The sequence below is a fragment of the Cervus elaphus genome, chromosome 6 (genome assembly GCF_910594005.1).
Source record: "Cervus elaphus chromosome 6, mCerEla1.1, whole genome shotgun sequence".
NCBI classification, from domain to species: Eukaryota; Metazoa; Chordata; class Mammalia; order Artiodactyla; family Cervidae; genus Cervus; species Cervus elaphus.
In genome coordinates this window covers 19,942,724-19,956,098 of record NC_057820.1, presented here as the reverse complement: position 1 = coordinate 19,956,098, position 13,375 = coordinate 19,942,724, and the positions used below count along the sequence as shown (strand labels likewise).

The following is a 13,375-nucleotide window of genomic DNA, read 5'->3' as shown; positions in this document are numbered from 1 at the left end:
TTTAACTTCATAATTATGAAACACAATCAGCAAAAGAAAAAAAAATTGTACCCCCAAATAAATGATAAAATTAGTGTTTTCTTGTAGTCCATGAATACTGAAAATTTCAATTAACTGAGTGAAAAGCCATTGAATGTGCCAGCAGGATTTATATCCCAGACTAATGACCATCATCTGCATCCTATTTAGCTAATGAAGGCTTGGAACACTTGTGGATAATTAAGGGAAAGCTGATGGGAGGAAATTCGAACCATGGAAAGATCAAATCTATTTATGTCTGCATTTAAAACTAAACATATCTAATAGTTCACTCAATCAAGGCATAATGTCTGCTCCTTTGGAATAATATAGATGCTCATAAGTGAAGTAGGCAGGATCACTTCCGAAACACAAAATTCTGCCCTCATTCATTTATTCTGTAAGTATTTATTGAACACCTACGATGCACCTCTGCCCTTATGGATCAGCCCGAGAGCACCATGATTTCCCTACGGTTTTTCCCACCACTTTCTCACTTCTGTCTTAATTACCTTTAGAGTTCTGTTTTCAGTATAAGGTAACTACTGTCCATCTAACTGTCAGGACAGCCACAGCATAGCTGCAATCCCGGGGTATGATGGGGAAGTACAGGGTGTGCAGCGGGGCACCTGGCTATTTCACTTTTTTAAAGTTTATTTATTTATTTACTTAGGCTGTGATGGGTCTTTGTTGCTGCACCAGGGCTTTCTCTAGTTGCGGAGTGCAGGGGCCACTCTTCATCACGGTGCGAGGACTGCTCATTGTGGGGACTTCTCCTCTTTCGGAGCACAGCTCTAGGGAGCACAGACTTCAGCAGTTGCGGCACTTGGGCTCAGCAGTTGCAGCACTGGGGCTTAGTTGCTCCGAGGCGTGTGGGATCTTCCCAGATCAGGGGTCAAACCAATGTCCCCCGAACTGGCAGGCAGATTCTTAACCACTAGACCATGAGGGAAACCACTGGCTATTTCCATGACCTGTCAGAGCACTTCAGGATAGGGGCCCCAACTCATGAAGAGGTAGTGGTTCCTTTGAAGAAGACAAGAGACTATTAGAGCGAGGAAGACACCTGATGTTGAAGGGTGGCCGGAATACAAATCAAGCTCGGCAGGAGCTATACTGAATCTCACAGAAGAGTTTACCAGTCATCTCATTCAACTGTTATTAACGCACTTAAGTAGAGAGCATGGCTATGGACCTCCAGCATATCCCCAACAAGTAGTGTTTAACCAACAGGCTGCTTTAAGGACCTGCATTCGTAGGATCGATGTCAACACTAAAAATGGCACACCTGTCAGGCAGGCGTGTTCTAGGAAGTCAACGGATGGTGGCAACTCAATCTTAGATGCACACATTTGTCTTTCAGAATCCCTCCCAGGTCTGAAAGAAAAGCCAGGTTAAAAAAAAGGGGGGGGGGGGTGGTATGTGCCTAGCAGTGGGATTACTGGGTCATATGGTAGTTCTATTTTCATAGAATCGCTTCTCGGCCTTTTGGCTAAGATCAAGTGTAGTATTTTCATAGAGATACATGTACGCCAGCGTTCACTGCAGCTCTGTTTACAATAGCCAGGACATGGAAGCAATCTAAATGTCCACTGACAGATGAAAGGATGAAGAAGATGTGGTACACATATGCAGTGGAGTATTACTCAGCCATAAAAAGGACTGAAATTGGGTCATTTGCAGTGGTGTGTTTGAACCCAGAGTCTGTCTTACACAGTGAAGTAAGTCAAAAAGAGAAAAACAAACATCATGTATTAATGAATCTAGAAAAATGGTACTGATGAACCCATTTGCAGGGCAAGAATAGAGACGCAGACATGGAGAACAGACTTGTGGACGTGGCAGGTGGAAGGAGAGGGTGAGACAAATTGAGAGACAAGCACTGAAATATACACACTACTATGTGTCAAACAAATAGCTAGCGGGGAGCTGGTGTATAGCACAGGGAGATCAGCTCAGCGCCCTGTGATGACCTAGAGGGGTGCGGCAGGGATGGTGGGAGGAGGTCCATGAGGGAGGGGCTGTATGTATACATACGGCTGATTCACGTTGTACAGTAGAAACCAACACAACACTGTCAAGCAGCTCTACTTCCATTTTTAAAAAATCAGCAAAATCAGAGCCTGCGCACACGCAGGTGGGTGTAACTCTAAGCCAGTGGGTCTCAAACGTTAGTGCCAGGAGAATCACCTGGAGTTCCTGTTAAGACACAGATGCTGGGCTCCACCTTACAGATTTTGATTCAGGAGGTCTGAGGTGGGGTCCAAGAACTTGCATTTCTAACACATTCTCAGGTAAAGTTCATGCTCCTGGTCTGGAGATCACACCTTGAGAACCCACAGTCTAAGAAATACCCAAAACAAATTAGTGGCAATGATAACTCTGCCTTTTAAGGTCACAGAAAAGAAGAAAATGTATCTCTGACCAGAATTTTCATAGCATTAATTTTCATCAGGACAGTAGTGATAATACCTTCTGACATTTAAACAAAACTTCCAATTTCTAAAGCCCTTTAATGCACACTGTCTCACTTGAACTTCCAAACATCCCTGTAAAGTACCTGTTTCACTCATTTCAGGACAGTGAGAAAACAGACAGGTTAAGCAACTTGCCCCAGTTTTCTTAAGTAGTAAGTGGTCAAGCCAAGATTTGGGTCATTGGCCTTCAGAAGTATTTCTGGGGTAGACTGTGACACAGGAATTGAACTCTGGGAGCATTAGGGTAAAATGTGAAATTCTGTTAAAATTAACAAAGCACGGTAACTGTAGTCTCGCAATATCAATGTCAGAGGTTCTTTACCAATAAGTCAATATTAATTTCTTCTTACTCTGCACCATTTATAAAAGCTGAAGAATCTTGGCATTCATAGTGAATTTAATTTTTAAAAAAATCAAAGAAGCTCCTTTAAAAGGCTAAGTAGAACAGATATATATATATATATGCACACAAAGTCTGAATACAAAGGTCAGCAGCAACTGTGAACTCTGGGAAGAGGACAGCATTGGGAGAAGAGGCATTACTTTTTAGCATCAGTTCCCTCACCCGCTTCCTACAGGGAGTGGATCTTTGATGTTTCCATCAGGTTAGCATCTTATGGTTTGAGAACCAGCAGGAAACTCTGAATCTGCAGGGAGCAGAGGGAACTCCATGGTTGACAAACTGCACAGAGATAATACGATCGGACCAGAGGATGCGGCCCACAAATAGTCCCACCAGAATCCCCCACAGAGAGGACGGACCTCCTTCCTTGCTGTGCCTTCATACCCATGAGGATCCTACAAGACCAGCAAGATGCTGAGTTCTGGGGCCAGGGGAGAAAAGGCTGTCAGAGCATATTTCACGCACTTCATGACTACATTTGAATGTAACCAATTAGTGCCAGGAGGAGACAGCAGAGTGACAAAGAGCCTCAAAGAAGACACAACAAAACACATGTATAGGGACAAGAGGCACAGAGTGCTGTCCAGCCTCATCCCACAAAGCCACGGCTAAGTTTCCCTAAAAGCCATCAACTTAACATAACCAGGCCAGAGCCCCTCCTCAGGGTCGTTCCATTGTTTTTTCCCAGAACAGACACTCCATCCTGACATGGTCAGTGCTGAAGAGAAGAGAGATTGAAGGAATAAAGGCAGATGAGGGGCTGAAGGCTTCTGACTTTTAAAAGAACAGTAAGGAAACTCCACAATTCTAAGGATATCAGCATCTGTTATTTTTGAGTCAACAGCCGTGGTATGTTAAAGAAGACCACATCAATTATTCTGAAAGATTATTGCTCAGTATTTGAGAATTTAAAGCTAGAGATCCTTTCAAATCTCTATTGTTGCTTACACAAATCCCTCTGAGAGGACTTATCACAGACAGCTGATCATGCACTGCTAGCTCACTGAGGCCAGAAGCCAACACTCAATCACTTTTGTACACTATACTTTAGCACAGTGATGGGCGTAGCGGTGAGGACACTGTAATGACTGCATAAATGTTTGTTGAATGTCTAGTGAATAAGGGATGCAAGAGGGTGGGGGAAGAAGCAGGGAAGGAGGTACAAAGGGAGGAATAAGGAAGAGTGATGATAATGTGTGAATGACACCCTACGCTGGGAAAAGTGCTATAAGGTGTATTGTGTCCCCCGAAAAGAGACACTGATGTCATAACCCCTGGTACCTGGAAATGTGACCCTGTTTGGAATTAGGGTCTTTGCAGATGATTCAGGTAAGATGAAGTCATTAGAGGGAGTCCTAATCCAATATAGCAGCTTCTGAGGTGGCTCAGTGGTAAAGACTCTGCCTGCCAATGCAGGAGATGTGGGTTCAGTCCCTGGGTTGGGAAGATCCCCTAAGAAGGAAATGGCAAATCCACTCCAGTACTCTTGCCTGGGAAATCCCATGGACAGAGGAGCCTGGTTGGCTACAGTCCTTTGGGTCCTAAGAGTAGACACAACTTAGTGACTAAACAACAACAATACAATATATCTGGTGTCCTTTCAAAAAGGGGAAATCTGGACACAGACAGTCACAGAAGATGATGAGGTGAGGACACCCACCTGGTGATGGAGGCAGAAATTGACTAGATGGACACAGATGCAAACAAAGGAACACCAAGGACTCTGGGCCACCACCAGGAGCTAGGAAGAGGCAAAGAAGGAGTCTACTCAGAGTCTCAGAGGAAGCATAGCTCTGCCAATGCCTCAATTGTGGACTTCCAGCCTCCAGAACTGGGAGACCATAAATGTCTGTTGTTTGAAGCCACCCAGTTCATGGGACTTTTTATGTAGCCTTAGCAGACTAGTGCAGAGAGACTGTTCCATGGGTTTCTATTCATTGATCATCTATTACAGGGGCTGACAAACTTTTCCTTTACAAAATATTTTAGGTGCCGTGGGCCATAAGGTCTCTGTCACAGCAACTCTAAGTCTGTCATTGTAGTTTAACAGGAATCACAGACAATGCCTAAATATATAAATGCGTCTGTGTTCCAATACAAGTTTAATTTTTAGACACTGAAATTTGAATTACCTATGCTATGTGTCAGGACATATTCTTCTTTTGTTATTTTTCTCCCAACTATTTAAAAATGTGAAAACTTTGTGCTTTCAGGTTGTACAAAAACAGACAGTGGCCAGATTTGGCCAGCAAGCTATAACTTGTCTACTCCAAGGTACAGATCCAGGAATCAGAAATGCCTACCTGTAGTCCTGATTCCACTTATTATTCTTGCAACTTAATTAAATCACTGACTTCCATCTTCAAAGACTATAATAAATTTTTTCTTCCCCACGTGGAAGTTTACAAGGATGAGATGAAAATCATATACTTTAAAACACTTTGTATACAGTTAACCCTACTGATACTTGGATAGATTTAGCTCTGTCTCACTCTTCAGAAATACTAACGCTAAGGTCAGGGTGATGATCACGTGACCCTGAGTCATGGAGCCAGGGCAGAGTGGAAAAAAGACACAACTCCCTTAAATCACCCACATCTTCAGATGGATCACACAGGAGGAAAAGAAAATGCCTATCACACACAAGGGTGTGGGCAGATGAAGGACTTTCTGGGATAGACAGCATCTCCACTGCAAATGTACATCGTCGTCTTTGGTCACACTTGACCTAGGGCTAACTGCTGAACCAAGAATTTCTTTTAGGGAATGTTCCCAACCAGGACGGGCCTGCTGATGAGAGCCTAGAGCTCAGTTCCCTAGATTATCATTCTAAACAAACACTCATCATCACTAAAGCTCCTTTGGCCATTCTTGAGTCCGTTGCTACGGTGCCAACAGCTGACAAAGCCATAAATATTACCCCACACACAGCACTTCTTCACATTCGCCACCGCAAGGAATTGGAACCCTGCCACTGGGCTCCGCGGGGGCTGGACTAGAGCTGACAGCTCCAGATTTTCAGGTCTGGCACAAGGTAAAGCCAAAGTAAGCACCGCAGAAGAGAGAAAAGAGCTCACAGGAGGAAGTTTCATTTTGCCCACACAACACAGGGCTGCAGACTTTCCTGGGACGCATTAATTCCTTGAGGAGGTCAGAGCAGACCCTCCAAATGGCTAGCACACACGAGTTTTGGTCATAAACAAGGATTTTACTCCAAATTAATTATTCTGATTCTCCTTTGTCCCTAAGACTGTGTAATGCAAGTGTGGTCACTAAACTTATTCTCAGTTCCTGACTCCTAGTACTCATGTTTGAAGTGAACAGGAAAGAAATCGCATCTTTTACCAACTCCTGGCTGCCACCAATATCTGGAGTTTCATCCTCCTTGTTGTCTTCCTCTCCATTCCCATCCACCTTGGCATATCACCGTGTGTGTGTGTGTGTGTGTGTGTGTGTGTGTGTGTGTGTGTGTGTGCACGCATGCACGCGCTCAGTCACACAGTCGTGTCTGACTCTTTGCGACCCCATAGACTGTAGCCTGCCAGGCTCCTCTGTTCACGAGATTTTTCAGGCAAGAATACTGGAGAAGGCTGCCATTTCTTACTCCAGGGGATCTTCCTGATCTCAGGATCAAACCCGTGTCTCCTGCATTGGCAGGTGAACTCTTTACCACTGAACCACCTGGGAAGCCCTAGCATGTCATCACCTGTCTTCAAAAGAACAGAGAAAAAAGCCATAGTGATTATCTCTTAGCAACTTGATGCCCTTCTTCTAAAAGATGCTCACAGAAAAGCATGACCAGGCCAAAGGTGTCCCTCTTGGAAGCAGGGTAGCTGGATGGAAAGGATACACGCTCAAATTCTGGCTCTGCACATGTTATGTGGCTAGAGCTCATGATTTAAATTCTGAGCCTCAATTCCTTCTCTGTAAAATGCAAACAGATTTCCTGAGAAATCTGTATGCAGGTCAAAAAGCAACAGTTAGAACCAGACATGGAACAACAAATTGGTTCCACACTGGAAAAGGAGTACATCAAGGCTGTTTATTGTCACCCTGCTTATTTAACATATAGGCAGAGTATATATTGAGAAATGCTGGGCTGGATAGGACAAGCTGGAATCAAGATTGCTGGGAGAAATATCAGTAACCTCAGATATGCAGATGACACCACCCTAATGGCAGAAAGCAAAGAGGAACTAAAGAGCATCTTGATAAAAGTGAAAAAGGATAGTAAAAAAAAGCTGGCTTAAGTGCTCTCTTCGGCAGCACATATACTAAAATTGGAACGATACAGAGAAGATTAGCATGGCCCCCACGCAAGGATGACAGGCAAATTCGTGAAGCATTCCATATTTTTTTGAGTAAAAAAAAAAAAGCTGGCTTAAAACTCAACATTCAGAAAACTAAGATCATTGCATCCGGTCCTATCACTTCATGGCAAATAGATGGGGAAACAAAGGAAAACAGTGGCTGACTTTATTTTTCTGGGTTCCAGAATCACTGCAGGTGGTGATTGCAGCCATGAAATTAAAAGAACTTACTCCTTGGAAGGAAAGTTATGACCAACCTAGACAGCATATTAAAAAGCAGAGACATTACTTTGCCAAAAAAGGTCCATCTAGTCAAGGCTATGGTTTTTCCACTAGTCATGTATGGGTGTGAGAGTTGGACTATAAAGAAAGCTGAGTGACGAAGAATTGATGCTTTTGAACTGTGGTGTTGGAGAAGACTCTTCAGAGTCCCTTGGACTGCAAGAAGATCCAACCAGTCCATCCTAAAGGAGATCAGTCCCGAGTGTTCATTGGAAGGACTGATGCTGATGCTGAAACTCCAATACTTTGGCCACCTGATGTGAAGAATTGACTCATTGGAAAAGCCCCTGATGCCGGGAAAGATTGAAGGCAGGAAGAGAAGGGGACGACAGAGGATGAGATGGTTGGACGGCATCACCAATGGACATGAGCTTGAGCAAGCTTCAGGAATTGGTGATGGACAGGGAAGCCTGGAGTGTTGCAGACCACAGGGTCTCAGACAGTCGGACATGACTAAGTGACTGAACTGAACTGAAAATGGAAACAAGACAGCTTACCTGAGAGTATTTGGTAAGAATTTAAGAGGATGTGTGCTCCAAAAATAGTAGTTACTATTATTTCAGAGCATTATGGACTTCTTCTCCAGCTTTGTCTCCAGCCGTTCTTACTCTACAGACTTCACAAATGCCTATTTACAGGGCTGTATCTGTGCCGCTGGGCTTCCCTGGCCACCAAGATGGTAATGAATCTGCCTGTAATGTGGGAGACCCAGGTTTGATCCCAGGGTTGGCAAGACCCCCTGGAGAAGGAACTGACAACACACTCCAGTATTCTTGCCTGGGAAATCTGGTGGGCAGGGGAGCCTGGCAGGCTAGAGTCCACGGGGTCACAAAGAGTCAGACACAGCTGAGTGACTAACACACACACACACCTGTGCCACTAAAGTTCACAATGGTGCGTGAGGAAGCAGAGGAAAGCTACAAGGTTACTTGAAGCCTGGGATCTAGAAGAGCAAGTGGCTGGGGCCAGGGAGGAGGGACTGGCCCCTCCTCCCTCGAATGATCTCTGGTCTATCGTATGCTAACAAATTCTCATGCCCCTGGCTGAACTAGGTGGATAATGACTCATACTGTGAAACTGTGCAGTCTTTGAGAGGAGAGAAAAGTGATATGAATGATCACTTTCAACACACATGGTTATGCTTTCAGGTCTGAATTATTGAGAAAATATTCCAGAGGCTGCAATAGCTCATCCTCTAGAAAAGCATGATATTTCAAGCAGCTAGAGAGAGAATACAGTCGGGGGGGGCGGGAAATTAACTTGGAAAAACTTCATGTCATCTAGAGAAAACGATGAAAAACATGATACCATATTTAGTTACTTTGGAGGGTGTAGGGTGGGTGGTTAAAAAGTACTGTTAGGCCCCGGTGGCCCAGTGGTTAAAAGTCCATGCTGCCAGTGCAGGGGGCAAAGGTTCAATACTTGTTTGAGGAACTAAGATCCCGCCTGCTGTGTGAGCAAAAAAAAAAAAGGAAATAAAATATCCTGAACTGGATAAAAATGAAAACATAACATATCAACTAAAAAAAAAAGTTATGTGGGGAAAAGAAACAAATTTTAAAAAGTAATAAAGCACCATTGGTATTGATAATAAGATTCCCCCCTTCAGGGCTTCCCTGGTGGCTCAGTGGTAAAGAATCTGTCTGCCAAAGCAGAAGACATGGGTTCGATCCCTGATCCAGGAAGAACCCACAGGCCTCAGAGCAACTAAGCCCTAGAGCCACAACTACTGAGCCTGTGCTCTAAAGCCCGGGAACTGCAACTACTGAGCCACAAGTACTGAAGCCCACAGCCCTAGAGCCTGTACTCTGCAATAAGACACGCCACTGCAATGAGAAGCTAGCATGTTGCAACTCGAGAGTTACTCCTACTCACCACAACTAGAGAAAAGCGTGAGCAGCAATGAAGACCCATCACAGGCCAAAATAAAAATACATAAAATTAAATTAAAAAAAAAAAGATTCCCTCGTTCAAAATTCTCAGGTAAGACAGTAAAGAAACACAGTCAGTCTTGGGCAGTGAAACTGAAGTGCTCAGCCCTTGGAGAGATTCTTACTGGCAGAGTGGTAGGAATATCTTTCATCATGAGGTTTTCACACAGTGTCTTCCTCTTTTTTTTTTCACAGTAATTCTGTGTACTAATGTGTACCTACATAGATCTGTCTTCTGAAAAAACAATATGTTAATCTAGAATCCAAGCTGATGCAATACTAACTTGTAAATTTAGTGGGTGGGGAGGAGAGAAGGGGGAAGGTCAACAAAGAAAGACATTCTCATAATTCCTGGCTGTTACAAATCATTTAAATGGACACACAGCAAGAATGGAGGCTGCAGGGCTCAGTGGGATGGGTTCCTGTTTAAAAGCCCAGCACTGTCATTAATCAATGAATGGTGATGTGGCATTATCTCAAGCACTCTAAGGGATGGTTTGACAGGAAATCAATGGCTACACAATTTTTACTGCACACCAGAAATAAAAATAAAAGATCTAGCTTGCCACAAGCACCTTTCATAATTACAGGACTGACAGATGCAGTCCTTATCCTAGTTCCAAATTGCTGCATCTTCATTTCTTCAGTTTATTTTGAGATCCACCTGCACAAGCTCTCCATGTGAAAGGCTAATAAGAGATGATTAAAGTGTTCCCCAGGGCTTGGGGAAATCCCATGCTTCACTTTTTTTTGTTTTCCATGTCTTTCCAACTGCCCTGGGCCCATTTATTCAACAAACATTACTGAACACTTACGTTGCAGACATTAGGCTGGGTTCTGTGGAGAGTATATTGATGAATGAGATATGACATATGCCTTGAAGAAATAACAAGCAAATCTATGAAGCTTTTCATATTCCTTGAAGAAGTTCTACTCATTTCTGAGCCTGGCTTTCTTCTTTTCAGTGTCTTCCATTCTGCTTATGTGATCTCTTTTTCCTTTGTGCCACTTCTATACCTTGAACACATTTCTATTAATAACCATTCTCATATTATAGTGCATTTATTTGATTATGTCCTTTGCCCCAGAGAACTCTGGAAGCCAGATGGCCATGCTATACACATATTCCTATTCACAATGTGAATTCACAATTCACACATTCCCATGTTCACAATGACTCGTATATAGTAGATTTTTTTTAACGTGTTGAATATAAAACATAGTCCATCCACTTCTATGGCTTCAACTACTAGATGAAAGATGTTTATTCTTTTTTAAAAATTATTTTACTGAAGTATAGTTGATTTATAATGTGTTAATTTCTGCTGTATAGCAAAGTGATTCAGTTCAGTTCAGTCCCTCGGTCGTGTCCGATTCTTTGTGACCCCATGAATCGCAGCATGCCAGGCCTCCCTGTCCATCACCAACCCTCAGAGTCCACCCAAACCCGTGGCCATCTAGTCGGTGATGCCATCCAACCATCTCAACCTCTGTCGTCCCCTTCTCCTCCAGCCCTCAGTCTTTCCCAGCATCAGGGTCTTTACAAATGAGTCAGCTCTTCATATCAGGTGGCCAGAGTATTGGAGTTTCAGCTTCAGCATCAGTCCTTCCAGTGAACACCCAGGACTGATCTCCTTTAGGATGGACTGGTTGGATCTCCTTGCAGTCCAAGGGACCCTCAAGAGGCTTCTCCAACACCACAGTTCAAAAGCATCAATTCTTCGTCACTCAGCTTTCTTTATAGTCCAACTCTCACACCCATACATGACTAGTGGAAAAACCATAGCCTTGACTAGATGGACCTTTTTTGGCAAAGTAATGTCTCTGCTTTTTAATATGCTGTCTAGGTTGGTCATAACTTTCCTTCCAAGGAGTAAGTTCTTTTAATTTCATGGCTGCAATCACCACCTGCAGTGATTCTGGAACCCAGAAAAATAAAGTCAGCCACTGTTTTCCTTTGTTTCCCCATCTATTTGCCATGAAGTGATGAGACAAGATGCCATGATCTTAGTTTTCTGAATGTTGAGCTTTAAGCCAACTTTTTCACTCTCCTCTTTCACTTTCATCAAGAGGCTCTTTAGTTCTTCTCCACTTTCTGCCATAAGGGTGGTGTCATCTGCAGAATATCTGAGGTTATTGATATTTCTCCCAGCAATCTTGATTCCAGCTTGTGCTTCCTCCAGCCCAGTGTTTCTCATGATGTACTCTGCATAAAAGTTAAATAAGCAGGGTGACAATATACAGCCTTGATGTACTCCTTTTCCTATTTGGAAACAGTCTGTTGTTCCATGTCCAATTCTAACTGTTGCTTCCTGACCTGCATACAGGTTTCTCAAGAGGCAGGTCAGGTGGTCTGGTATTCCCATCTCTTGAAGAATTTTCCATAGTTTATTGTGATCCACACAGTCAAAGGCTTGGGCATAGTCAATAAAGCAGAAATAGGTGGTTTTCTGGAACTCTCTTACTTTTTTGAAGATCCAGCTGATGTTGGCAGTTTGATCTCTGGTTCCTCTGCCTTTTCTAAAACCAGTATGAACATCTGGAAGTTCACGGTTCACGTATTGCTGAAGCCTGACTTGGAGAATTTTGAGCATTACTTTACTAGAATGTGAGATGAGTGCAATTGTGCGGTAGTTTGAGCATTCTTTGGGATTGCCTTTCTTTGGGACTGGCGATCTTTTCCAGTCCTGTGGCCACTGCTGAGTTTTCCAAATTTGCTGGCATCTTGAGTGCGACACTTTCACAGCATCATCTTTCAGGATTTGAAATAGCTCAACTAGAATTCCATCATCTCCACTAGCTTTGTTTGTAGTGATTCTTTCTAAGACCCATTTGACTTCACATTCCAGGATGTCTGGCTCTAGATGAGTGATCACACCATCATGGTTATCTGGGTCATGAAAATTTTTTATACAGTTTTTCTGTGTATTCTCGCCACCTCTTCTTAATATCTTCTGCTTCTGTTAGGTCCATACCATTTCTGTCCTCTATTGAGCCCATCTTTGCATGAAATTTTCCCTTGGTATCTCTAATTTTCTTGAAGAGATCTCTAGTCTTTCCCATTCTCTTGTCTTCCTCTATTTCTTTGCATTGATCACTGAGGAAGGCTTTCTTATCTCTCCTTGCTATTCTTCGGAACTCTGCATTCAAATGGGTATATCATTTCTTTTCTCCCTTGCCTCTAGCCTCTCTTCTTTTCTCAGCAATTTGTAAGGCCTCCTGAGACAACCATTTTGCCTTTCTTTTTCTTGGGGATGGTCCTGATCACTGCCTCCTGTACAATGTCACGAACCTCTGTCCATAGTTCTTCAGGCACTCTATCAGATCTAATCCCTTGAATCTATTTGTCACTTCCACTGTAAAATCATAAGGGATTTCCACTGTATAATCATACCTGGATGGTCTAGTGGTTTTCCCTATTTTCTTGAATTTAAGTCTGAATTTTGCAATAAATCCCCAAAGGCAGGGATTCTGTGTTATTGACAACATATGGTACATAGTGGCACTAGTGGTAAACAACCTGCCTGCCAATTCAAGTGACATAAGAGATGTGGGTTCGATCTCTGGGTTGGGAAGATCCCCTGGAGAAGGAAACAGTAACCCACTCCAGTATTCTTGCCTGGAAAATTCCACGAGCAGAGGAGCCTGGCAGGCTAAAGTCCATAGGGTCGCAAAGAGTTGGACACAACTGAGTGACCGAGTACTCACACACACACGGCACATAGCTACCGGTCAATAAATATTTGCTGAAAAAATGAAGAGATGAATATTTAAATAAATAAGTGAAAGCAGTCAAGACATCACATAAGGTGAGGATGAAAGATGATCCTTGATTTTAGTATTCAGGAAAATAAAGGTTGACTTCTATTCTTGTATGTTACCACATAACTTTCATGAGTTTCACATTGGAAGGTTCAAAAATTCCTGATAAAATGAAAAGTCTCCTGCTAGTCA

The 13,375-nt window shown here is 43.1% G+C and overlaps 1 protein-coding gene and 1 non-coding gene across 2 annotated transcripts in view; one reads left to right on the top strand and one right to left on the bottom strand.

The window, feature by feature from the left end:
- The window catches only part of RASGEF1B (RasGEF domain family member 1B), a 483,692-nt gene that overhangs the window by 394,731 nt on the left and 75,586 nt on the right, over positions 1–13,375 (bottom strand). The gene's annotated exons all lie outside the window — the stretch shown is intronic.
- On the top strand, positions 7,149–7,255 carry LOC122696706. Its single transcript, XR_006341835.1, has one exon. It is a non-coding gene; the product is annotated as a U6 spliceosomal RNA (small nuclear RNA).